We start from the raw sequence: 27,328 nt of genomic DNA on the forward strand, positions 1-27,328 counted from the left end.
TTAAATATCCACAACTTTGATTAAATGGACTTTGTATTATCTGTGAGATACCATTAAGTCGATCCCACTAAGACTGGCTTTTATTGTAAGATGTGTTTGAAAATAATCAAAACCCATCATACGGTAAGGTCATACAACAGGTCATTCTATTAATCAAAGATTACAAGGTAATTATTTTTATAGTTAGGGCAATGGGAGAGAAATGGGATAAAGTAAAAGTCAGAGCCAAATGAAAGGTTTAGAAATGCAATCTTAGAATGTTAAATGAAGCTGAAACAAAATAGAGGCCGAAATAAAAACTGGTTTCCTAATTGTTAGAAATGGAGGGGATAACATAAAATCACTATAAGTAAGTCTAAAGCTCCATGTCCTCATGTGGGGGAGGAGGGAAATAGAGGAAAAATCTTCCAAACATTGCTGTTTTCCTCTTTAACATTACTGAACTGAGTACAGTAATGTGATATATATACTCCAGAATAACCTTGTCTTCTGGAAAAAAAATAATAGGACCATGGGACAAAAAAAACAAAAAAACAAAACCCACAACACATACTTATGAAAAATACAGTACAATTCAATATCGATACAATATAGTATCAAGACTAGCATCATCAAAAATGTAAACTTGTAAAAAATGAAAAAATGCTACAAAATATAGTGAATGTTTCCCTTGGAATAAAAGTGGATGCTCCAGGTGCTAGGGGACTATAAATAGTTGAGGCTGCTAAATCATAAAGAAAAGAACAGAATGCACACAGATTAGGGAGAAACACACAGGAAGAACTTGCAAGCCAGGACAAGAGTCTCCAAACTGAGTCGAAATAAAAAGTGAGGGGCACAACACTATATACAATAATCCCTTTCTCTGTGGCTTGTATTCAGCAGTCACGGTGTACTTAGTATTTAGCTGTTGTCACTTGAATGGCATAAAAGTATTAAGGTAATGGGAAAAATGTGAATAAATCAATATGACTTCAATGTTATATTGACCTCAATCCCCTATGTACTAGCTGGATATGAGCCAATTTGTATTCCAGAAACATGCATTGGAGCAGAATAGGCTGTAAACCCAGTAACACTGCTTCCTATTGTAAGCATACAAATTGTTACATTGTTAGATATAACTCATGCACCCACACATTATAAATTTCATATATTCTAATACTTTGAAATCTACGACCACATACCGGTTAGGACCACATACCAGTAGACGTAAGAGTGGTCTAGGCTCATAGAACAGCATATGCAATCACGGGACCAGAAAAAAACAAGCCATGACTGATGCTATAGAGATCGTCAGTTACAGAAAGGGAGTGAAATGGAACGAGTCCAGATGAAGTTGGTATAGGAGCATTCTATAGACACCTTGGGCGGTTTCTGCAAAAGGAGGTGATGTGACTGTCTCAGTGGTTTAAGAAGCGGGCTCTGATGGCAGAGTAGACGGACGGAAAGTTAGGAGGCTGTTGCCATCGTCAGAGGTGAAGCGATGGTGAGTGTGAAAACCAGAACAGTCTCAGGGGAGATGGCAATTTAGTGACAGACAGAAGAGATGTGGGGGAGACTAGAGATCCCAATTAGGTCGTCGTCCTTTGGGACTTCCTAATCCATTCATTATGACATAAAAATTCCCTGTTTTCAAGGAGAAGGCTGATTGGGGAAAGAAAGAAACAAAATGGACAAATTGTGCTGAGTTATTTAAACAACTACTTCCTAGTAAGTGCTCTGGATTCACAACATTTAAATGCAATTTCTTCCACTACTTTTTAAAGATTTTTAAAATTTATTTGAGAGTGTGTGTGTGTGTATGGAAGCACAAGCAGGGGGAGAGAGGAGGGAGGGGTGAAGCGAGAAGTAGACTCCTGCTCAACAGGGAGCCCAACAAGGGGCTCCTGATCTGAGCCAAAGGCAGACCAACTGAGCCACCCATGGGACCTGCAATTTCTTCCATGATTAACACCATAATCCTAGAATGGAAACTATTGATAATGCAGAAAGCTCTTAAATTTCTCCAAAATATTTCGTGACGTGAGTAGCCATTGACGAACATTGCCTAGATCCATTACCCCATCAAGTTGCAAAACCATGATACATCAACCCTTCACTTTTCATCCCTGATACTTCTAGAAACAAGAAACGTCCTATAATTGGGAAGATATCCCACTGCACAGTTCATACAGCTAAAGTATTGTTTATGATTTATTGTCTTTTTATCTCCTTTTATTTTTTATTTTTTAATCTTGTTTTAAGGTTTTATTTATTTATTAGACAGAAACGGAGAGCACAAGCAGGTGAAACAGCAGGCAGAGGGAGAGGGAGAAGCAGGCTCCCTGTGGAGTAGGGAGCTCACCTCCAGGTTTGGTGGGGAGGGGCTCAAGGCAGGGCTCAACTGGGGGCTCAGCTGGGGGCTGGATCCCAGGACCCCAGGATCAAGACCTGAACTAAAGGCAGATGGTTAACTACTGAGCCACCCAGGCTCCCCTCTTATCTCTTTTTAAAAAATAACATGTTACTTCTCTGGCATACTCAACATGATCATTTTTTTTTTTTTTTAACTGTCGTTGTGGATTCATTTTAAATGTTATCTGTCTCATTTCATTTACTCCTCACTTTTTTTTTTTTTTTTAAATCTTTGGGTCAACAAGAAGTTTTTTGAAATTGGCTCCCAAGACCTTTTGACATGACCTTTCTATTCATTGACAGCTTCTGGAATGACAAGGTGATCTAGATTTATCCTGTGTTTATCCTCAGTCATTTCAGAGGGAAATGACATTTTAGAGTCTGAACCAACTCCCGTTTAAAAAATAAATCATTGAAAACCCCAGGTGAGTTGGTACTATAGCTCTGTTAACTCTAAGTTTTCTATGATTTTTATTTTGCTTGATCAAAATGCAAAAGTAATGTGTAGAACAGTACTTCTTGGATGGAAAAGTGAATTGCATTATGGAGCTATGCTTGATGCCTTTATTATTATGTAAGTCAAAAACTTATCTCATTACTGAAAAACGATGAGGTACAGTTTCTTTTTTTTTTTTAAGATTTTATTTATTTATTTGACAGACAGAGATTACAAGTAGACAGAGAGGCAGGCAGAGAGAGAGGGAAGCAGGCTCCCTGCTGAGCAGAGAGCCCGATGCGGGACTTGATCCCAGCACCCTGAGATCATGACCTGAGCCGAAGGCAGCGGCTTAACCCACTGATCCACCCAGGTGCCCGAGGTACAGTTTCCACCACCACATTTTTCCCTGTACTTTGGGCCTAATATTCTGTATGAGAGCTGATAGGCAAGATAAGGAAGTCTCATTTTCTTTCTTTCAAAACAAGTAATATTTAAAACCCAAAAAATTGGGGTGCCTGGGTGGCTCAGTGGGTTAAAGCCTCTGCCTTCGGCTCAGGTCATGATCCCAGGGTCCTGGAATCGAGCCCCGCATCGGGCTCTCTGCTCAGCGGGGAGCCTGCTTCCTCCTCTCTCTCTGCCTGCCTCTCTGCCTACTTGTAATCTCCGTCTGTCAAATAAATAAATAAATAATCTTTGAAAAATAAAAAAAAATAAAAATAAATAAAACCTAAAAAATTTTTGGTAGCCCATTCAACTTGCAATGGGTAAATTATCTGGGTAAATAATCTCCTGGAGGGGAAAAAAGAAAAAAAAAAGTATATACTTACTAAGTAAAGTGTCATAGATTGGGCTCTATGTAGTTTTCCTTTTTGAGTTTGTTATTCATGTTAAAACAGATGATAGTAAAATACTGATATGCTTATAGTTCAAAATTCACAGAAACAAGAAATCATCAAGTATCTTCTAAGCGCCTGCTAATTATACAAATGTAATGCAGATAGAGTCTTGTGAAATAATATTTGTGTGCTGTTATGAAAAGAAATTATAAATGTGGCCATGTGAACAAGTAATTATGCTCCCTTGTTAGGGAGAAGAATAATTTATCATGGAACTGATTATTCTTGCAGGTATTTTCAGAGTAATTTCCAAGTAATAAAAATAGTGCAAGAATATTACAGAAGTGAAAATTAGCCTCAAATAAAGACCTCCCGAAAAGCAGCTGGAGGTCTTTCCTAATTCAAGTGCATGGCCAAAGGTTATCAGTACACAAATAGTAGACAGTAACTAGTTAGATTTTTCCAAAGTAAATATTTTCCTGGGCTGGCACAGGAGAGACACATATTTTATGCTTGGGGCATGGATAGAATAGGTTTAAGATCAAGTTGATAGATTGTTACGTTGAGACACTGCAGATGGCCACAGGATTTCAATGTGAAACTTTAGGATAGGAAAAGCAAAATCAAGGGTGTTTAAAATGCAATTATCATGAACTCAGAATCTCGATTTCCACACCCTCTGTTAAAATGGCATAATACGATTTTTAACATTACCAAATTTGTATGTGACTCAGCACTAAAAGAGAAAGCCCACACATAAGTGTCGGACCATCAGTAATTCAAACTGTGCTTTCTTTTGGGTAGAAATGTTCATTTTCTTGCAGTCTCTAAACACAAATTGAGAGAAGTGACTGTATCCCAGTTTCACTATTTAGGAACCTGACAGTGTTCTCAAAACGACCTCCAGATTAAAATTCTCTAGCTATACTGGTCAAAGACAAGATCCTTCTCCTCCTCCCCCGCCCTTAACTATACTCACTGTAACATTCTTTTAAAATAAAATGGAAATGGATCCATTTTGCTTTCCCCTCCATTACCGGTTGTAAAGCGTGTGCAATCAGAACAAATCAAGGCATGTTAGATGAGTGGGCAGAGAAAAGCTCAGCTTCTGCTTTTGCAAGCGCACTGACTTAATAGTCCTACCAAGTCATAGTTTATTGTGAATCGGTAATAAACAAGCCCACAGACAGCTCTATTTAAAGCGCTAGATGTACAACGTGGAATCAGAATTCCTACATTTGATTTCCATCTCTGCTTCTTCCAGGACAGTATTTCTGGGAATGTTTCTGAACTGTTTGGGACCTTTTTACTCACCTGTTCAATGTGCATCAAAATATGTTCCACATAGAATTTTGGTAGCTTCTGACACTGGGCTGAGCCCAACGGCTGGCGATATAATTTATAAAAATATTCTCTTGGATCTTCTTCCTGCTTCTTTCCAGGGTTCAGGTGAAGAAGGCTTCATCTCCTTCACTTGCTGACCAATAATAGGAATAACAGTAGTTGTTATTCTCTGGGTACGTATGTTGTGCCTGAGTGTTCTAAGGGTTTTGCATGGATCATCTCACTCCAAGGGAAGGTTCTGTTATTATCCTCATTTTACAGATCAAAAAGCTGAGACTCAGGGAACATAAGTAGCATATTCAAGGTTCGCCAGTGTTAAGTGAGAAAGCAGGGCTTGGACCCAGCAGTCTGAGAGGAAGTCCTGGATCTCCACATTTCAGTATCCCACCCAAACTGGGGGGTGTTCATTGCACCCTGCACTCCTGTTTCTTCATGTTTACTACCCTCTGCTGTACCTCTCTACCTGTCCATTCCTGTCTCTAATCCTCATCTCCTTGAGGGAATGGACCACTTCCATGTCCATCTACAAGACGTGGCACATAGAAGGTACACAATGCATTTTTAAAAATGAAACAGTGCATGTGCAAGTTTAGCATGAAATATAATTTGATAAGAAGGAGTTGAACAGCAAAAGCCAAAAGACTGTCTCGGGAGTGGCCCACTACCCACGAAGGAACCACAGGAAACTACTTTGAAAGCAATCGACCTTGTATGTTTCTGCAACATCCTCATCAAAGGAAAACCTTAGGAGGACAGGCATGTTTTCTTATTTATTGTTTTAGTCCTCATGCCAAATAGTAGAAAATATTTATCAAAATGACCTAAAATTGAAGCATTTTTCTTTTGTTCAAAAGTGGGAACAGCATATCATGCCCAAACCCCGGAGTTCATATATGTATATATAGATTTTGAGAGGTTGATACTAAAATGCATGTAAAATGATAAATGTGCGAGAACAGTCAAGGTAATTTAAGAAAGAATGGGAAAGTTGGCTTTCCTCCCTACAAATTATATATTAAAATGCTATATTAATTAGATGAGTGTGATGTGGTATAGATTTGACCAACAGGTCAATGAAATAAGAGATTGGGGAATTGAATTCATGCATATATAAAACTCATATATAATATATATGTAATAAGTAATATAATATCTATAAATAAGTGCAATTCTGAGTAGTGAAAGATAGATTATTCAATAGATATCCTTGGGTTAGTTGGGTATCCATTAGGTAAAAGGGAAATCAAGTTAGACTACTCCCCATAACAAATTCCAGATACATTAAAAAGGAATTTGTATAAACAGAACAAAACTAAAGAAAAACAAACCAATAAATAAAAACCTGGAAAACTGTGATAATAAAGATAGTATGTTCCACCCTAGAATTATCAGCAGATCACAAACTTCTAAATCCCATGTATTCTATTATTTTTTTATGCCTCATAGCACATGGTATTATACCAACATGGGAGGGATCTCCTTAAGTCATTATTCATTTTGATACTCTCAGAGTGAGGTGAATTGAAATACAATGATCATTCTCGGGTGCCTGGGTGACTCAGTCCATTAAGTGTCTCCCTTCGGCTCAGGTCATGATCCCAGGGTCCTGGGATCAAGCCCCAGATCAGGCTCCCTGCTCCGTGGGGAGTCGGCTTCCCCCTTACCCTCTGCCTGCTGCCCCCCCCCCACTCTGTGCTCTCTCTCTCTCTGTGTCAAATAAATAAATAAAATCTTTAAAAAAAAAGTTTATTCAAATTTATCTTTGGGTTTGAATTTTGTTGCTCTGTTTAGACCTGATACAGGTGGGTCTGTTGGGTTTTGGGATGTACTGAAAGGGCTAGTTGTTCTTTTCATCTTTTGCTTTGGCCTAGGTGATGCGGCAGTGTACTTTGGACATTATCAAAACTTAGGAATGAAACTCACGTTGCTGCCAGCAGCCTAGGAGGGAATGCGAAGGCATAGTTTCAGAGTGGGTTCTGGTTCCTGGGGAATGAAATACAAACTATTATTAATTTCATCTGCTTTGAAACACAATCGCATTTCAGCAACTGAACCACACCATCTTTTGTGCTTCAGTTAACTCAGATGATATGAAAAAATCAACATGTGTATTTTTATTTTAGCATTAATATTAGGCATCACTATAAACAAAACCACAGATGTTCACAGCAAAAAGTTTAAGCAGCAATTAATGAAAGATAAATAAAAATCGAATACATTTTGGAGGATAAGAAACATCTGTAGCTGTTTTAAGGTATAGGATATTATTGGATATGTTGATCTGAAATATCTGGGATAAAGGTTTGTTGAGTAAATTTTGCATGAAATATTTGCATTTAATAATAGTCGTGATGCCTTAGAGGTCTACTTTCTATTTATTTCTCCAGGTTCTCCTTAGAGGTCATGAGCTCCCCTACACTAGGGTCTGGTAGCCCACCTGTAATCACCTGTCTCTCCTGCCTCATCAATTTCTCTTTATTGGCTCCCTCCTAATAGCTTATGCACATAAGTAAAAATCAGTCCTTATTTGAGTCCCTGCAAATATTCTTTACTTGTTTACATGGAAAAAATAAACAAAGTGTCTCTAGATGTTCTCATGTCCTGACCCTTCCTGTTCTCTTTGCCACTGGATCCATATCACTGTACAGCTTCTATTCTCATCATGGTTATCAATGACCTGCTTGTTGATATACCTATTCTGTACTTTTCTCACTTGACTTCATAGAAAAATGTCACAAAGTGATCACTTCCTCTTGGCTTCTGCATTGCACACAGCATCTGATTTTCCCTTACTTCAGTGGCTATTCTGCATTTGATTTTTTTCTTTTTAAAATTTCCTGACTTTGCCTCCCCACATTACCTCTAAATGTTAAGATATTTGAGGACACAGTACAGGTTTTCCTACTTTTATTTATCTACAAATTATCAAGTGACCTTATTCAGGCTATGGTTCTCAAATATTCATTTCCAACCATACTATTTCCCTGTAACTCCAGGCTTATATTCATGTGTCTTCATGTAGATCAATCTGCCTTTTTAAAATAGCTTCTTCTTTGCTTCAGTTGGTCAAGCCAAAAACTAGAATTCTCTCTTTCTCCATGGGCAATCCATCTGGAAGCCCTGTGAACTTTATCTCCAAAGCATATGCTGAAGTAGACTACTTCACTCCACTCTACCATGCTGCTCAAAGCAGCTGCCATCTTTCATTAGGACCTCTATGATAACCTCCTAACCTTGTTTCTGCATTCAGCCCTCACAATATACTCATGACATTCCTTCCCTTAAACCTCTCCAACAATTTCAAAACTTAGTAAAAATCCTCACACATTTTAAAAAAATATAACTAGATGTTAGTTTGCATATCATCTTCTTGGGGCAGATTTCCTGGTCATTCAATCGACAGTGCTACTTGTTCACTTGTTATTGTCTCATTTTACTTACATTTCCTAAGAGCGTTCTACACTTTCAGTTCGTTTGTTTGCTTGTTGCTTGATTGTTCTCTTTGTTCACACAAACACGAAGCTCCATATGAGATCAGAACCTCGCCCCTCTTGTTGTCCCTGCATTTCCACTGACTTAGAAAGACATCTGACAAAAGGTTATTGATGAATAGATATCGTTTGAAAGAATGAGTAAATTCATAACTTTTTAAAAATATGTATTTATTTTAGAGACAGAGAATGAGACAGACAGAGAGGAAAAGTGAATGGGGGAGGGTCAGAGGGAAAGGGAGACAGGGAATCCCAAGCGGACTCCCCGTCGGCAGGGAGCCCAGTATGGGGCTAGATCCCAGGATCCTGAGATTATGACCTAAGCCAAAATCAAGAGTCTGATGCTTAATCAATTGAATCACCCAGGCAACCTTAAATTCGTGTTACTATTCATTTGTCATCTCTTCCTCCAATCTTTGATCTTCCTAAGAACCTGTGACTTACATGGTTCAATCTCTAGTAAACTCTGTGTAGCAAGAGGAAATCAATATATGAATGAATGCTTGAATACATGACAAATCTCTAACATGGCCTCTATCATCAGATATCTCCATAGTTCTGAACAGTGAGATCTAACTACAAAATAACCTAGACTTATAGCATATGATTAAGAGAAAAGGATAGTAAAGAATTTGGAGGAAAAGTGACTCTGTGCTTTTACCAGAGAACTGTTTATAGACAGGAATTGTTAACAAAGGGAGTAGGTAATATCTAAATGAGTATAGGGAAAAGGATAGAGTTCACAGATGTGAAGAAGCAAAGAGATAGTGGAGACATTTGGGGCCACGTGGATGATGGCACAGGCTGCTGGATCGTGGCAGAATGTATTTCCCAGGTGGTTTAAGGGATATTTCCATCCCATCTTCTTACATTGTGACATTAACATTTCTTCCAACAAATAATGAGCTATTTCGCCTACTCTTGAAATTGGACAGACTCTTGTGGCTACCTCAACCAACACAGAACAGTAGATTTGATGCTACTTGAATTCTAAGTTTAGATCATAAGAGTGCCATACACATCTACTTTGTTCTGTTGGATCACTCACCGTTGGGGCCCAGCAAATCATGCTGTAAGCAAGCCCAAACAGCTACATGGAAACTCTGGTGTAGTTGTTCTAGCCAGCCATCTCTGCTAAAGCCAGTATTAATTATTAGATGCTACATGCCTCAAATATTTGCCAATGGGCTGCAGGTTATAAGGAAATTTAATTTTATTTACATTTCCTTTTGCCTTTGTTCTCCATATCACTATTGCATCAAAATATAGTGATCAGACTCAATGAAAACATAAAATGAAGAGCATCTAGAAAGATACACAATTTGCATCTCTCCCCAGCAGTCAACCAGAATTCCAAGACCACTCTGGCTGAGACTGAACAGAATAAAACAAAATAACAACAATAAACTATGCTCCATACTTTTGGGGGTTCAAAAATTTCCTGTGGGAACACATAAATGATTTGAGAAATTATGGGGTACAATTTTAAAACTTTACTCTATGGGATACTTGGGAGATATTTTGTATTGTTGGATGTTTTCAGATTTGGGTTATTTAAACGCATATTATTCTTGTTTGATGACCATGTTTTGGTAAAATCACTGATCTGCATAATACCAAGGTAAGAAATGGGAAATGAGGGGCACCTGGGTGGCACAGTTGGTTGAGTGTCTGCCTTCAGCTCAGGTCATGATCTCAGGGTCCTGGGATGGAGCCCAGCATCCGGCTTCCTGCTCAGTGGGGAGTCTGTTTCTCCTCTCCATTTGTGATCTCTCTATCTCTCTCTCAGATGAATAAATGAAATCTTTAAAAATCTTTTAAAAAATGGGAAATGAGAGGCCTTATCTTGTGTATGAGGTGGCTGTGGGGAACATGTAATTGAAGTAATATTCTTGCACACTGAGGTGATTTCCAGAGGCAACATTAAAGAGAAGCCTGCGAGCCTGAGTAGGTTATGAGTCCTAGCATGTTACCAAAGGTCAATGGCAAGGTTGAAAATATGAGCTTAAAAAGGTGAATTCTTCTGATTCTCTGCTGAGTTCTTCCTTCTAGAGTGTTATTAATAGTTCTCACTGACAATAGAACTGTTCAACTCTTTCAATTAAAAAAATAACAAAATTGGGACAGCTGAGTGGCTCAGTTGCTTGAGCATCTGCCTTCAGCTCAGGTCACGATCTCAGGGTCCTAGCATGGAGCCCTGCCTCAGGCTTCCTACTCAGCAGGGAGTCTGCTTCTTCCTTTGCCCCTACCCCCGCTGATGCTCGCTCGCGCTCTCTCTCTCTTTCTCAGATACATAAAAACAAAACAAAACAAAAAACTTTCAAAAATTTAGGGGTTCATCACTGACAACTCCTTATCTGTAAAGGAGATTAAGGAATTCCCCTTCCACCATTCCATCCCTCCCAAGAAGGGCTGTCATTTGGGCCAAGGACGAACTTGAGTCTTAGTGTTAGGGACTCGAGCTTTCAGGAGAGTCATTAAAAGTTCAAAAGCTCCATATGTCTTGAAACATTCTCCCTTTTAATTTGATCTTTTGGGTGATATGTTACACTGCTCCTCCTTTTTATTTTCCATCTGTGATACCAATGAGTTAAAGTGGGGCTGGGGCTCTATTTAAAAAGCGAAATGGAAATTAAAGTAGAACTCCAAAAAGGCAAAGTGGGAAGGGTTCCAGTTAAGTGACTTTAAAAGTCCGCGGCCTCAACAGGCAATAGTGTATTCCATTATTTATTTTTATATTCTTCAAACTAAGGGGTTTATGACGTCAAGCATAGGGAACAGTATGGCCACATTAAACTGCTAATTTAGGGTTTGTGTGCTTGGCTCGGTCATTCTTGACAAGATGGCTAAATAAATACATAATACATTTTGTATCAATAACTGATACAAAAAATTTTATCATTTATACACTGCTTCTACATCTGTTTTTACAGCTGCTGTCAGCAAAGTCTATGAGTTATAAATTATTCTCAGTTTACGGTTTAGAAGAATGGGTTGAGAAAGTTTAAGAGACATACCCAAGGTCACTAAACTGACCAGAGATCACAAATTCACAAAATCAGCTCTTCTATTCCCTTATTTTATGTTGTTTTTATGTTGGAGAAAAGACCCATGTGGCACATAGACAAAACTGCCACATATAAAAGTTATATTTACAATGGGAATGTGATAGAAATCATGTTTTCAGGCAAATTGAAAACTAATATGTATGAAGGTGATCCTGTATTTTAAGTCAACATCTTATTAAAATTAAAATAGAAGTGAGAATCCTTACATGCACTGTGTGGGTTTCCTAGGTTAAGCTAATCATATTTATGTGTTACAATATTCAAAGTTCTCAAATTGCCCACAAATAATTTAATACATCTGACCTGAATGGCTGCAAGCGCTGCCAAAATTCATTTGTGAATTTGCATTATTATCTAGAATATAATGTTACATCGAGCTAATCCAAATATTGATTGTTTTGTTTTTTGTTTCTTTCTTTCTACACTTCCCTTTGAATGTCAAACAGATGGCCCAATTTGGGTTAACAATAAAGACCTTTGAAGTGTTAGTTAAGAAACCTTAAAGGACTTAGGGTATCCATTGCTTCAAAGTATACGATGTAGTAAAACAAAACAAAGAGTTGTTTTTCAAGAATTCTCCTGAGTAACCAACCTACGCTAGTTGTGTACAGTCTATCACATACAAATTTGGAACTCAGTTAAAAAAAAGAAAATCTCCCTTCCAAAGTTTTGTTGTGACACAGTTTCTGTAACTTCCTCAGCCTACTGTGCAGAGAGGAAATATCCAAGGCCTAAGGTTTTGCTAAGTTATGGAGAATAGAGATAAAAATGTGTAAAGTTAAAGTGGCTCCAAAGTGTGAGGCAGAGAACTGGAGATAAGGAAATTATGGAGAGAAAGAGTTACAGGAATCTACAAAAGTTCTCAAGTCATTGTCTGAAACTTCACAAGACTAGTCAAAGCATAACTGCCAAGAAAGAATGATTACAGGTGGATATTAAAATGAACAGTTTCTAGAATTCACCCAGAGGAAGGGATCATTTTAGCTCTCCCCAGCCAGAGTGCAGAGACCTCAGTGTGTACTTGGGCCCCAGTAGAAGCCCAAGGTGGGTCAACCTCAGTACGAAGGATAACCTCCTTAGTAATATGGAGTAAGACTGCTAACAACTTGTCCTGAAAAGCTTTAGAAACAAACCTCAAAAGACTCTGAGAACACAAACCCACACTGTTTTTTTTTTTTAAATTTAATTTAATTTAAATTTTTTTCAGTGTTCCAAAATTCATTGTTTATGTACAATACCCAGTGTTCCATGCAAGACGTGCCCTCCTTAATACTCATCACCAGGCTCACCCCAGCCCATCCCCCTCCCCTCCAAAACCCTCAGTTTGTTTCTCAGAGTTCACAGTCTTTCATGGGTTGTCTCCCCCTCTGATTTCCACACACTAACACTCTTTAAAGTAATGCAAACAACTAAAGCACTTAAAAAGATACCATTTTCCTTATCCATTCATCCGTTGAAGGGCATCTTGGTTCTTTCCACAGTTTGGCGACTGTGGCTATTGCTGCTATGAACATTGGGGTACAGATGGCCCTTCTTTTCACTACATCTGTATCTTTGGGGTAAATACCCACTAGTGCAATTGCAGGGTCATAGGGAAGCTCTATTTTTAATTTCTTAAGGAATCTCTACACTGTTTTCCAAAGTGGCTGCACCAACTTGCATTCCCAACAACAGCGTAAGAGGGTTTCCCTTTCTCCACATCCTCTCCAACACACGTTGTTTACTGTCTTGCTAATTTTGGCCATTCTAACTGGTGTAAGGTGGTATTTCAATGTGGTTTTGATTTGAATCTCCCTGATGGCTAGTGATGATGAACATTTTTTCATGTGTCTGTTAGCCATTTGTATGTCTTCATTGGAGAAATGTCTGTTCATGTCTTCTGCCCATTTTTTGATGTGATTATCTGTTTTGTGTGTGTTGAGTTTGAGAAGTTCTTTATAGATCCTGGATATCAGCCCTTTGTCTGTATTGTCATTTGCGAATATCTTCTCCCATTCCATGGGTTGCCTCTTTGTTTTGTTAACTGTTTCCTTTGCTGCTCAGAAGCTTTTGATCTTGATGAAGTCCCAAAAATTCATTTTTTCTTTTGTTTCCTTTGCCTTTGGAAACATATCTTGAAAGAAGTTGCTGTGGTCAATGTTGAAGAAGTTACTGCCTACGTTCTCCTCTATGATTCTGATGGATTCCTGCCTCACGCTGAGGTCTTTTATCCATTTCAAGTTTATCTTCGTGTATGGTGTAAGAGAATGGTCTATATACACTATGGAGTATTATGCCTCCATCAGAAAGGATGAATACCCAACTTTTGTATCAACATGGACAGGACTGGGAGAGATTGTGCTGAGTGAAATAAGTCAAGCAGAGAGAGTTAATTATCATATGGTTTCACTTACTTGTGGAGCTTAAGAAATAACATGGGGGACATGGGGAGATGGAGAGGAGAAGGGAGTTGGGAGAAATTGGAGGGGGAGATGAACCATGAGAGACTACGGACTCTGATAAACAAACTGAGGGTTTTGGAAAAGAGGGTGGGAAGTTGGGTGAGCCAGGTGGTGGGTATTATGGAGGGCACGTATTGCATGGAACACTGGGTGTGGTACATAAACAATGAATTCTGGAACACTGAAAAGAAATTTAAAAAAATAAATAAAAATTTTTAAAAAGATACCATTTTTAAAAGCCAATATATAATTAAAAAAATAAATAATAAAAATTATAAATTATAAAAAATAAAAATAATAAAAAGACCCATACACATGAGAAAAATCAGTCAGTTTAAACAAGCAAAATTAACAGATATAATGGTATCAGTGGGCAAGGACTTTAAAACAGATATTATAAATATCTTGAAAGGTATAAAGAAAATCCTAAAGGTACCAAAAATAGAATATATAAAAAGAAATAAAATAAAATAAAATAGATAAAAGAATAGAATATATAAAAAGAAAAAATAAAATTTTCTAGATATGAAAAATGTAGTATCTAATATGAAAAATATCCTAGATGGGCTTAATAGACTATTAGTGACCAAAGAAGAAAAGTAATGAACTTGAAGACAAAGCAATAGACATTAATAAACTGACACAAGATGGTAAAAGATAATACATGGAAAATGAATAGAGCTTCACTGACTTGGGAGATAATATCAAGTGCTTTGATATATGAACACGTGTCACAAAAAGACAAAAGAGGTACAGAAAAAAAAATTCTTTTAAGGAATAACAGCCACAGTTTTAAAATTATAGGACTACTAATGCACACATGCATAATGTTAAATTAAACACACATTGGATAAGCTCCAAAAAGTTGCTAAACAAGAGACATCAATTTTTTTTTTTTAAGATTTTTCTTACTTATCTAGAAAGAGAGAGCAAATGTGAGCAAGGAGTTGGGGGTGGAGGAGAGGAAACAGAGAGGGGGAGAGAGAGAATCCCAAGCAGACTCTGCACTGGGCATGGAGCCCCACACGGGCTTGATCTCACAACCCTGAGATCATGGGCTGAGCTGAAACCAAGAGTTGGATGCTTAACTGACTGAGCCACCCAGAATACCAATAGGAGACAGCATATTAAAAACATCTAAAAGAAGAGTGATGAAATGAAAAATTTTAAAAGAAGGTCTGAGTGAAAAAAAGATATATTATTTAGAGGGAAACAAGGATATACATTTTTTGTGGATTATCAGAAACTCTGTGAAGTCTGAAGAGAAAGAGATATTAAAGTGCTGGGAAGAAAAGACCATCCAACTAGAATTTCATACACAGGAAAAACATATATCAAAGTGAAGGAAAATAAAGATTTTTTTTTCATACATTAATTCATTGTTGATGGACCTATAGTAAAAAAAAACTTTAAAGGTAACTCTTCAGGCAGAAGGAAATTCACACCAGATAGCAAAGACATACATGAAAGAATAAATAACACTGGAAATGGTAAATATGTGGTAAAGATAAACTATTTTTTCCATGTTAATTTTAGTCCACCATCTTTTGACATCATGCTTAAGTTTGGAATTTATAAAGGATCCTTCTGAAATCCTTGACTAATGCATGTAATAACCTCAGGAAAGGAAAGAAATTTCTAATCATGTCGAAAGACCTTGTAATAGTGTAAACTTATTATATTATCACTGGAAAATCTTTTAACTTTTATGACCATTTTCGTCATATGCAAAACAGGATAAGATTGGCTTTGCCATGTGTCTCCCAGAATAGACATGAGAATAAAGAAGTACAGTCAAGGAAAGGGATCCTTTAAAATGCTTAACCAATACAAAAATCTCAAATTGCCAGTCCTCTACACATGGTAAATTGGGAGATATTTTTATATAGTGAAATTTCAAATATGCAAACAACGGATACTATCCATGTGCTCAGAGGGTACATAGTATGCAGGACATATAGTGATTAAGCAGAAACTTCACTAATAAATGTCACAGTAGGTGGCAGGTAGACACATGGGAGCTTATTAGACAGTGGACATAATACTGAATTGGGATTCAGGCAGAGGGCTGGCAAAATTTTGCTAAAAATTAATGATATAATGCCAGGAAGTTATTTTACCAATGAGGTTCACAGTGAGTAAAATTTCTCAGCAAAGATCCACCACCCTCTGTCAGGTGGTTTAATTATTTTAAAACATTAATATGATAACTTGAAGTTATTGGTATTGCCTATTGGTTGTCAAACCTTTCATGGAGGAGGACATATTTTATTTTCATACATTTAGACAAACATTTTTAAAGTAACATGCATAAGTGGTTGAAATTAATAAATGATGTAGAAGGGTACAAAATGCTAAGCAAATTTATGTGTATGTATAACATGATTTTATATTTTTTTATTTAAATATTTTTATCGATTTATTAGGGGGAGAGAGAGAGAGAGAGTGAGCACACATATGTGCACATGAGCAGTGGGAGAGAAACTTAAAGCATATTCCCTGCTGAGTGCAGAGCCCTACATGGGGCTCAATCTCACAACCCTGAGATCATGACCTGAGCTGAAACCAAGAGTCAGATGCTTAGCTGACTGAGCCACCCAGACACAACTATATTTTATATATATACTCAAATCCTATACTTCCTTCTTTTGTGTAATCTTCTGTAAATTGATTCTCCTCTCTGAACACTTGTTTCCTTGTTAAGGACAATAACCTCATAGATTTATCGAGACAATTAAGTGATCGAGATGATTGTTCTTTGTAAACTATAAAGTTCTAGGGAAGTGATGCTTATTACTATTATGAATGTATTTTGATCCAAACAATAGTTTTATAATAATTGATGTCTCTGCTGTCCCTTTATTCATTCTCAGATCCGACTTCTGCTTTTCCTTGCATCCCTGGTCCGGAGGGGTCTGCTGGCCCCTAAAGCTTCTATGAATTTCTTTGCCAACTGCATTGCCAGGATCCAAAAACAACATAGGAGAAGCCAGAGCTCTCCCCAGTCCTTCCCGTCCCCTGTCCAGCTCTCTTTCACTCTTGTGTCTTGTCCAGAGTGGCTGCATGTCCCCTGTGTGTATGTCATGGTCTGGAAGGCTCATAGGTGGAGGCTGGGCCTTGAGGGCATGCTAAGACAAAGGTTTTGCCATGAAGGAACCTAAAAACCAGAAGAGATCATTTACTTGTCCAAAAATGAGGTAAACCGAGTTACACTTTTAATTATTAGTACACCATTTATTCTTTTTACATATTACTTTTTCATGAGATTTTTAGATTCTGTATATAAGTGGTATCTTACTGTATTTGTCTTTCTCTGTCTGACTTATTCCACTTAGCAGACTACCCTCTGCATCTATCCATGTTGTCATAAGTGGCATGATTTCATTCTTTTTCATGGGTGAGTAATATTCCATCTATTGGGTGGACACTAAGGTTGCTTCCATAATTTGGCTATTGTCGATAATGCTGCAGTAAACATAGGGGTGCATATATCTTTACAAATTAGTGTTTTTGTTTTCTTTGGATAAATTCCCAGGAGTGAAATTACTGGATTATATGATATCTCTATTTTAACAAACAAATGAAAAAACTTCTTTTTTAACTTTTTATTTTTTATTAACATATAATGCGTTATTAGCCTAAGGGGTACAGGTCTGTGAATCGCCAGGTTTACACACTTCATAGCACATACCCTCCCCAATGTCCATAATGCCACCCCTCTCTCCCTATCCCCCTCCCCCCGGCAACCCTCAGTTTGTTTTGTGAGATTAAGAGTCTTTTATGGTTTGTCTCCCTCCCCATCCCATATTGTTTCATTTATTCCTTTCCTACTCCCCAAACCCACCATGTTGCCTCTCAACTTCCTTTAAGAGAGAAAGAAAGCAGAAGCAGAGGGAGGGGCCGAGGAAAAGGGAGACAGAATCTTAGGAAGGCTCCAACGCTCAGGGCAGTGCAGTGCCCCACACAGGGCTCGATCTCATGACCCTGAAATCAGGACCTAAGCCAGAGTCAAGAGTCAGATGCTTAACCAAATAAGCCACCCACCAGACATACTTTTAAATGCAGAGAACAAACTAGAGGTTGTTAGAGGGGAGGTGGGCAGAGGAAGGGCGAAATAGATGAAGAGGATTAAGAGGTGTAAACTTCCACTTATAAAATAAGTAAGTCACAAAGAGGAAAATACAGACTAGGGAATATAGTCAAGAATATTGTAATAACATTGCATGGCGATAGATGATGACTGTATTCATCATGGGGAGCACTGAATAATGTGTAGAATTGTGGAATCATTATGTCATATTGAAACTAATATAACACTATATCAACTATACTTCAATAATAAGTTTTTTAAATGAGATTTTAATGCCAGAGGTCTTTGACAAAAAATAAAAATATAATCACAGCTTTAAAAATATCTTGCCATTAATATCTAAGATTAAAAACCACCTTTTTCAGTATGTTTTATTTGTTAAAAATGTTACGCAAAAATAAATAAATAAATAAATACTTTTATTCTAAGTAATCCCCAACAGGCATGTTGTTTAAATGCTGGGTTTGTGATTTGTCTTAATCTCATCAAAATCTTTAATATTATTACCAACGGTTTTAATATCTGAAGCACATTATGGTGAAGCTCCATATCGTTAAATGCTTGGTTGTCACGTTTTCTTCTGTAAGTAATAATTCCATGGTTTTAAAAAATGTTCTTACACCTAAAGGAGATTTCGGGGGGGTGGGTACCAGCATGGCTCTCCTAAGTACAGTTATTTAAATTTAAAAAATTATTCCATATGCAGTTAAGTTACTTTAAAATCCAAGGACACTTTGGAACTTTGCTAAAATATGAGATGCAATATGAAATTTAAAAGAACCTCTGTATCAGTTTGAGTTAGAGTAAGTCTTCAACTTCTCTCTTCCCCCATGCCTTCCTCCGTTCTTCATGGTAATCAGCCCTGTTTTCCTCATTGCACTGTATAATTACTTGGTGAAAAAATGGTCCCTAAGCTGGTGCTAGGCTTCTATAAAGGTACAGTATCTGTCCCACTCATTTTCTTCACCATCTGAAACTTTAAATGCAACTTAACTGGGTTGTTTGTTTTATCTCAACATAGGGAATCTTTGGCTTGACTTTGAGATATTAATGTTGGTAATGTGAAACAGCCCACACAATTTATTACACACTTCAACAGATTTTGAAATTGATGAGCTCAAGGAAGTTAAACATATATTATTATTGTAAGCCTTATCTAGTCTTTCCCGTGCACGTCAAGGAGACATTGAGGGAAAGGGGTGTCACCTTTCCCAAATTACTTGACCTTGATCAAACCTATATTTTGCAACCTGGGTTGGAAACAATGCATTATACTACACTAGCCACATTGTGTCATTAATCAAGTAGACACAATGTCAGCACAGACAAGGCCCTCAGAGTATATTTTGAACAATGATGTTATTCCACAGGAAATGTAAATGAGGCATAGAGGAGGGAAGAAATTCTTTAATTAGTTAGTTGGTTAACTCATGGATTAATTAGTAGTTAACTTATTCACTTATTGTCCATATAGCTACTGAGCACGGGGATATCCCAAGCACAATGTTAATTTAATCTACATGGAAAAAACCAAGGAAGAATGATAAAGGCTCCAAAGCTACAGCTCAGGAGACAATTTGTTGAGAGAAGTCTTCGGAATGGACGGGGCACTTGAGTTTGATCTGAAGGACAGGGAGAGTTTGCCAAGTTAAAAAAAAAAAAAAAAAATATATATATATATATATATATATATCTTGGGCACAGGAAGAAAACAGAGAAGCAACAAAGTAGACTGAATATTTTGAGATTGGCAAATTCCATGGATTGTGAGCCCCAGGAATTTGAAGTACCCTTTGAGCATCAGGATATCATTGAGATGATTTAAGGAAGGGGATGTTGGGGAAATAACTATGGGAAGAATGTGCCGATAGCCCAGTAGAAAATATATTTAAAAGGAGAATGACTGTAAAAGACTGTGTTGGTATAGGGATTAAATACATTTTAGCTTTTAACAAATAGATGCAGACGTTGATAGATACCCAAGGCAGAGATTAGCATGGCAGGAGCACAGTCCCAGAACTTGAAAACTCTCTGGAATTCAAAATCACTGTCAAACATTTGAAACAGACTCTATTTAAATAACATATGTTCCCCACAATTCTGTATCATGTGCTCCTTTCTGGTCCAACAGTCAAAGAAGCGTTAAAATTCTTTTTCAGTTTTTGGTTATGTGTTTGGAAATATGGCAGAACTGAAGAGTTTGTGATCTAGATGCAAAGAGGGTGCCTACCTAAAACGTTGTCGAAGCCAAAAAGCAATATTGGGATAAAGGACTCAGTCCTCATATTCCACAGTTAGTTCACAAATCCGGGAAAACAGTGTGAGCAACGCTGTCAAGGTAGGCGTCCTTCAGGAGGTGACGGAACAGAGGCTGGAGACCAACGTAGAACCTGAGGACAGAATTTGCAATCTGGTGTTCAATGCTGAGATTTTTGTTTCTGTTTATAGAGAAAATAATATTTACTTTTCTTATCATACTTACCTCATAGCATTGCTCTACAGTGTAAAATTAAATCTGGTAATTTATATACAAAGTGTTTTTAAACATCTGCCACACAGATGCCATTTTTTGGACATCTCTAATATAACAAGCAGAGTGGAAAGGCAGCGGTTTGGGAGAAACAAATGGTCACCATAGAGTTAAGCAAAGGTATTTTCTTCCTAAATCCCTTCCTTATTCGTACCCTTTTCTCCTCCCTCATCTGCTGTCTGTTTACTCTCTCCCCTTTCTTTCTGTTGTCCCTCTTTATTGTGGACTACTCTAAGCCAGGACCAAAATTACCTTGGTTCCCATCTTCCAGAAGACCACAGAATACGTTCTAGGGAAGAAAACCACGTGAACACCTGTAAAGACTAGAGTAGAACAATGTGTGTCTTGGTGCAGCAGTGGGGGTGAGGTTGGAGGGGTGGAGATTTGCTTTTCCTAAAGGAAGAAGATAAAAATATTAAACATATTTGCCTGCAGGGACATCTACATCTTCTCCAACTGCAGCAGCACTCCCCACTGCCAAGCAGGTGTCTGTGATTCTGTGGCTCTCTTAGTTGACTTGGCATCTTGAGAAAGGGAGACCAAGCAGGAGGGAGAGAGCCTTCTCCTGGAGGAAGCCATGAAATCATGTGCATTTACGCAGGGTTATAAGGCGATACTTGCTGTGAAGACTTTCAAATTAGCTTCATCCCCTCTTCTACTACTATTGCCCCTGTGGTGCAAATTTCCCAGGTATGACAATAGAGCCACAATGCCGGAACTTCGTTCTCTAATCCTGCCACGTAAGACACAGGAGGAATGGTAAGCTGAGTGTGATCTGGCTCACTCATTGATAGAGTCATTACCTGTTTTACAAAAGGTCACAGGTGATAAAGGACCACATCTGCCACCCACTTCTATCCTGATCTAAGTCTCTTTCAGCCAAGCTGTCTAGTTAGAAAACTGCCATCCACAACCCTCCTCCTCATTTGAACATCCAGTTTTCATGCAAGCTTGCGGTAAAGATTTCAAAATATATTTTCTGTTTATATCTCATGTATAAACTGGGAACTCTGGTTGTTAATTAAGTCTTATACAGCATATTTTTAGTAGAAATTATTTTTAAATGTGTTATTGGTACGAACTCGTTACAGTTCTATCCGTGCCATCTGATTCAATCATTGGCAATCACTGCATCTTGAATGAAGGCAGGTTTTGTGCGGTAACACCTCTAAAATTAGCAGGGAGAGAAAACTAGCAATATTCAGGAGGAATTTTCTCTTCACACGCCACTTTACATTTTTAGAGGTACACGTTTCCTCTTTAACAGAAATCAGAAATTGTGTTTCTTTATAATTCATACTACATTACGAATGATTAAACTGTTCTTAAAAGATACAGAAATGTTCATAAGCTTTTTTGGGAGGAGGGTACTTATTCACATTATCCTGTTTTTGGTGTGGGAGGGATCTAGGGATTCATTTCTAAGGATTACAATAAGAATGCATGCACAGTTTAAACAGCCCACCGAACATTTTGCTGTCTCAACTTCTAACCTCCAAAGTCTTTATTACTTTCTAGTTTTTCTTTCTATATAAGAATAATATAATTTACATCATAGCCTTTGTTGATGGGAATGTAAATTGCTACAGCCACTATGGAAACCAGATAAAAAAATTAAACATAGAACTACCATACGGCACAGCAACTCCACTTCTGTGTATTTATCCAAAGGTAAGGAATTTGTCTCAAAGAGATATCTGCATCCCCACATTCACTGCAGCATTCCTTACAACAGTCAAGATACGGAAGCAACCGAAGTGTTCATCAAGGGATGAATGGATACAGAAAATGTGTATACAAGTGATGTAATTTTCAGCCAGAAGAAAGAAGAAGAGCCTTGCATCTGTGACAACGTGGATAGACCGGGAGGGCATTAAGCTAAGTGAAGGAAGTCGGACAGAATGAGACAAAATGGTTGCACAAATATGTGGAATCCAACAACACGAAATGAAACGAAACAAAAAGAGCAAAACAGAGCAACACTCCATGGAAACATAGAAAGAGTGGTGGTTGCCATGGTAGGTGGGGGGGCTTGGCGGGGTAGGCAAAATGGGTGACGTGGGTGGGGAGGTACAGACTTCCGGTTGTGGAATGACTCGGTCATGGGGGTGTGGCGTGCAGCATGTGACTCTGGGTCATAGTATTGTTAGTGCATATTTGAAGTTGCTGGGAGAGCAGATCTTGAAAGTTCTCAACACAAGAAGGTTTTTGTTTTTTGTTTTTTTTGTAATTTTCATTGATGACAGATGGTGACTACACTTACCGTGGTGATCATTTCACAGTGCGTACATGTGCAGAATCATTTCATTGTGTGCCTGAAATTAATACAATGTATGACAATTACATGTCAATTAAAGGGGAAAAAAATTTAAAACGCAGCCACAAGCCCAGGTATGGAGACAAGTGGACGGGGACTGAGGCTGGCAGGGGAGATGGGTGCCCTGGGTGGGTATCCCCTGGCTACAAATCAATGAATCCAACCCCACCCAAAACATGAGGTCTCCTGGCATCATTTTCCAGAGGAACCCAGCTCATTCTGAGGGCCTGCATGCATTTCCAAGTCCACTCATCTACTGACATTTGCCCACAGTCCTCAACCCCACCCCATCTTCTTCAGGTGCCTGGGGGACCTTAGTACTATCCGCAATGCACGGTTGAGGAAGTCCCCTACCCGTCCCATGACTTCCATTGTCTTACTTTCTTACCTTCTGCAAATGGCAGGCATGAGGAGCTTGGTTCTCCGTACGGATACCCAAAGGAAAGCTTTCCCACCACCTCACCCTCTTCTCAGAGACAGTGAAAGGAGGAATGAGGATATATTTGCAAAGCCCCCCGCATGCACCTGTTTGCAGAGGGAGGGAGAGTTGCTATACATGTATTAAGAAGACACCCCGCCCCCAGCCAAAGACACTCTGGAAATTTCATTATTGAGTGTGGCACATGGCTATCTTTTGAATATTCTACTTACTTGGCTTCTGATTTCCTTTTCTTAGGTGAGCCTTTCTCCCTCATAAATCTTTACATCTGAAAAGAAAAGAAAGAAAGGAAAAGAAAGAAAGGAAATAGACCTCTTAAAACATAATACAAATACAGACCTTTACTCCGTGTCTTTGAACCCTTAGCTGAGGGCAGTTATGTTGGAGGCTGATAAGGGAAAACTTACAGCAGAACAAGGATAAAGGTCCATCTGTAAACACATTACATACGTGATGATATACAAAGAGGTGTAAGTCGTCGAGTATCTTAGCTTAATTATATTCATTTGCAAGTCTGTTATCTGTGCATGTCCTAAAATTCCAGGCCAGAGACAAAGGGGCAGTGAGTAGAGCCAGGAGCTCCTGAGCCATCTGAACCTCCTTGGAACCACCAGCCCTACACCCTTCGGGACAGGGAACAAGAGATGCAGACTATAGGAAAGGGGAGCACAGGATGGAGGAGATAGTACAAGAGGGTTAAGTGCAGAAGGGAGAGGAGAAAAATACAAGGGTGAAAAGGGAGGAAGAAAGTGTTCTCCAGGGTGCCTGGGTGGCTCAGTCAGTGAAGCATTCAGCTCAGGTCATGATCCCAGGGTCCTGGAACCAAGTCCCACCTTGGGCTCCCGGCTTAGTGGGGTGTCTGCTCCTCCTTGTCCCTCTGTCCCACCCTACTTGTGCTCTTTCTCTCTTGCTCACTTTCTCTCTCTCAAATAAATAAATAAAATCCTAAAAAAAAAAAAAAAAAAAAAAAAGAGTTTTCCACTTAAGGTGGAGAGATAGCACCAGCCTGTGGAAGGTCAGCAGACGCTCCCTCCTGCATCCCCCTGGAGAAAGGAATAGGCCACTTCACCACTCCGAGGCTTGGTGATCCCAACCGTAGTGAGACAGCTGGCTTTACCCTTTAAAGCTATCATGATGTGCAGACGCAGTAAACAAGGGCACATGCCCTTTCAGGCTGTGTCTGGCTACCTTCCATTTCAACCAAAACTCCCATTTACCCCTGCACGTTTTATGCTTGGAAATCCAGGCAGGATAAGGTCTGGTTAGGCTCAGACTGTAGTGTGGGCTATCCACTCTCCGTTCCATATTCCATTCTATGGCTTACTCAGGAGTCAGGGCCTGGGAAGGGGTTCATTTCCTTCTCCTGCCTCTCCCAGGAAAGAGGTTTTTAGTTACCGATGCCAGGTCTTCCCCCCTCCTACAACTCATCTATCCCCTCAGATATGTGTCATAATTTAACAGTTAAAAATTTTTCCTTGTAAATTATTATGGCAATAATTATAGACAAGGGGAAAACAATTTCCAGCATTAAACTTTCATTCCAATATATTCAAGAGTCCTCCAACATTCAGAGTAATTAAAATCTGAAAATGATTTGCTCGGACAGTCATGACCGCTTCATAATTAAAGGTATTTATTTATTTATTTATTCATTTGACAGAGAGAAACACAGTCACAGAGGGAACACAAGCAGAGGGCATGGGAGAAGGAGAAGCAGGCTTCCCACTGAGCAGGGAGCCTGATGCAGGGATCGATCCCAGGACCCTGGGATCATGACCTGAGCTGAAGACAGATGCTTAACGACTGAGCCACCCAGGCGCCCCAGAGGTATTTATTTAAAAGCCAAAATGAGTAATTGCTAGAGATTGATAATTAATTAATTAATTTGACAAATATTGTCTTCCTTGTTTCTTAAGTCCCACTACTGTTCTGAGTTATTCTAACTATATAGTCAGTGATATTTTTTGCAGAAACTTTCTTTAACTGATTTTCTGAGCTCTAATAACCTGCATGACATTTTCATTCCACTTATGTGTTCTCAGGGAGCCCTCCCGCCAATAAGCTTGCACGTGAACATAATTAGGTGGAGAGTTGGACTTGTCATCTTCTAAAGATCTGAACTAATAAATTTAGATGACATCTCATATTTCTTTGACTCCAGGAGCCTAACCATCATCTTGTACTTGCACATGTCTTCCCATCTCTACACTGGATTCCATGGCTCATTCTTTCTCCTACTTAATTTCTTCACTCCCTCCCCCAACTCCTTGGTCCATGTCACCTTCCATCTCCACCTCAATTACAGCAAATCCTCTTCCCTAGATCGGGATAGTTTCACTGTTCTTAAATTCAGGAAACTGAATACAACTTAAATATACCAAATGGAGAACCTTAAATTAGGTTGTCCGTTAGAATCCCCAGCAAGATTTATTTCAAAGAAGAAGTTACCTAGTGCCATGTGCTTATGCCTTCATGATGATTACTCTGACTTCCCAAGTGTCTCAGCATGACACCTGCCCTTCTCTTGAGGTTAGAGCTTTGTTTGGGTCTTAATTTTATTGACCTAGGAACTGACATGTAAATCCCCAAACTCTTTTCGCCTTTTCTCCCAATAGAGTGATAGGCCAAGAACAGATCTGATGGCCTGCCAGATGGTCCTCAACTCTTAGGGTGAAAATATATGTTAAAGCAGTCCCATGGCATCACTATAACTTCCATTTGTGCAATCTCATTATCTTTTAATGTCTTGTACTTTGCCCACTACGTGGCCTCTCAGAAGACCCATCCGTCAGTAACGCATGCCAACTTCCCAGTCTTCAAACTATGATTTTATAACACATTTCCATATTACACATTCAAAAAATATGTATTTAAATTGTCTCAAGTCTGTCAGAGAAATGGAACGTTGAATTTCTTTCCCTGATAGTCCTGTACTAGAAACGGTGCCGGGAAGATGACAGCCCACGGTTCCGGACAACTTTAGGATGTCTTCCATAACAAAAACCTTTGGTCTGGATGAATTCAAGTAGGAGTTTCAATGTCTTTATAGGACGCTCAATCTCCTATTTCAGTACGGCTCTTGTTTTTTAAAAGGTTGGTGGTTTTGTTCAAAAACACATTAGAAAAATTCTCCAAATTTCATGAGACAAACCAGAAGAGGAAGCTGATGTTAATTCTTAGTTTTATTAAGAGTGTCAATTTAGATGACAAGGGTGTGGTTTATGAGGATTTCCCCACAAATTCAAGTAAAAGATCTAGGAAACACAGATACAGAATACAGTATGAAAGATAAGAGAAGCTTTTATGTTCCAAACATATGGTATTGTAGGAAAAATAACATGTTACTTCAAAGGACACTGTTATTTATTTTCCTGAAATAACAAGTGTATGAGAACTTTAGCCATATTATGTATGATAAACTTAGGAAGGTTTTTATTTAGGGTTAGGTGGCATTCTGCTGGCTAGATGTTATTTGAATTTATATTTTTAGTAATCTCATCACAGAATATTATAGAGAATAAATTCGGAAATATGAAATTCACAAGAGGTTACCAAAATCAACTTCTATATTATGATTCTACATTTGAGGAAAGTATTTCGGTTAGTAAGCATCACATTGATTTTTACCTAAGCATACAATTCGATACTATAAATCAGGAAATATTCTTGAAACTGAAGAACTAAGTCTTAGGAGGTAAATGTGCATTATTTTATCCAGAATATTTAGAAAAGAATTGGAATTTGCAATAAATGTCTTATATTTCAATGTATTCAATATGTATAAAGTATACACGTTATTTTAACAGAGAATAAATAAAATTGTCCTTTATTTTAAATAAGGCAAATATAGTAACCATATAATGTCCTCTACTTTTATATACAAACAAGAGCCATGAATCAGATTACTTAAAATACAGAACGTATAAATTCTCAAGG

This window comes from Martes martes, assembly GCF_963455335.1.
Source record: "Martes martes genome assembly, chromosome: 9".
Lineage (NCBI taxonomy): Eukaryota > Metazoa > Chordata > Mammalia > Carnivora > Mustelidae > Martes > Martes martes.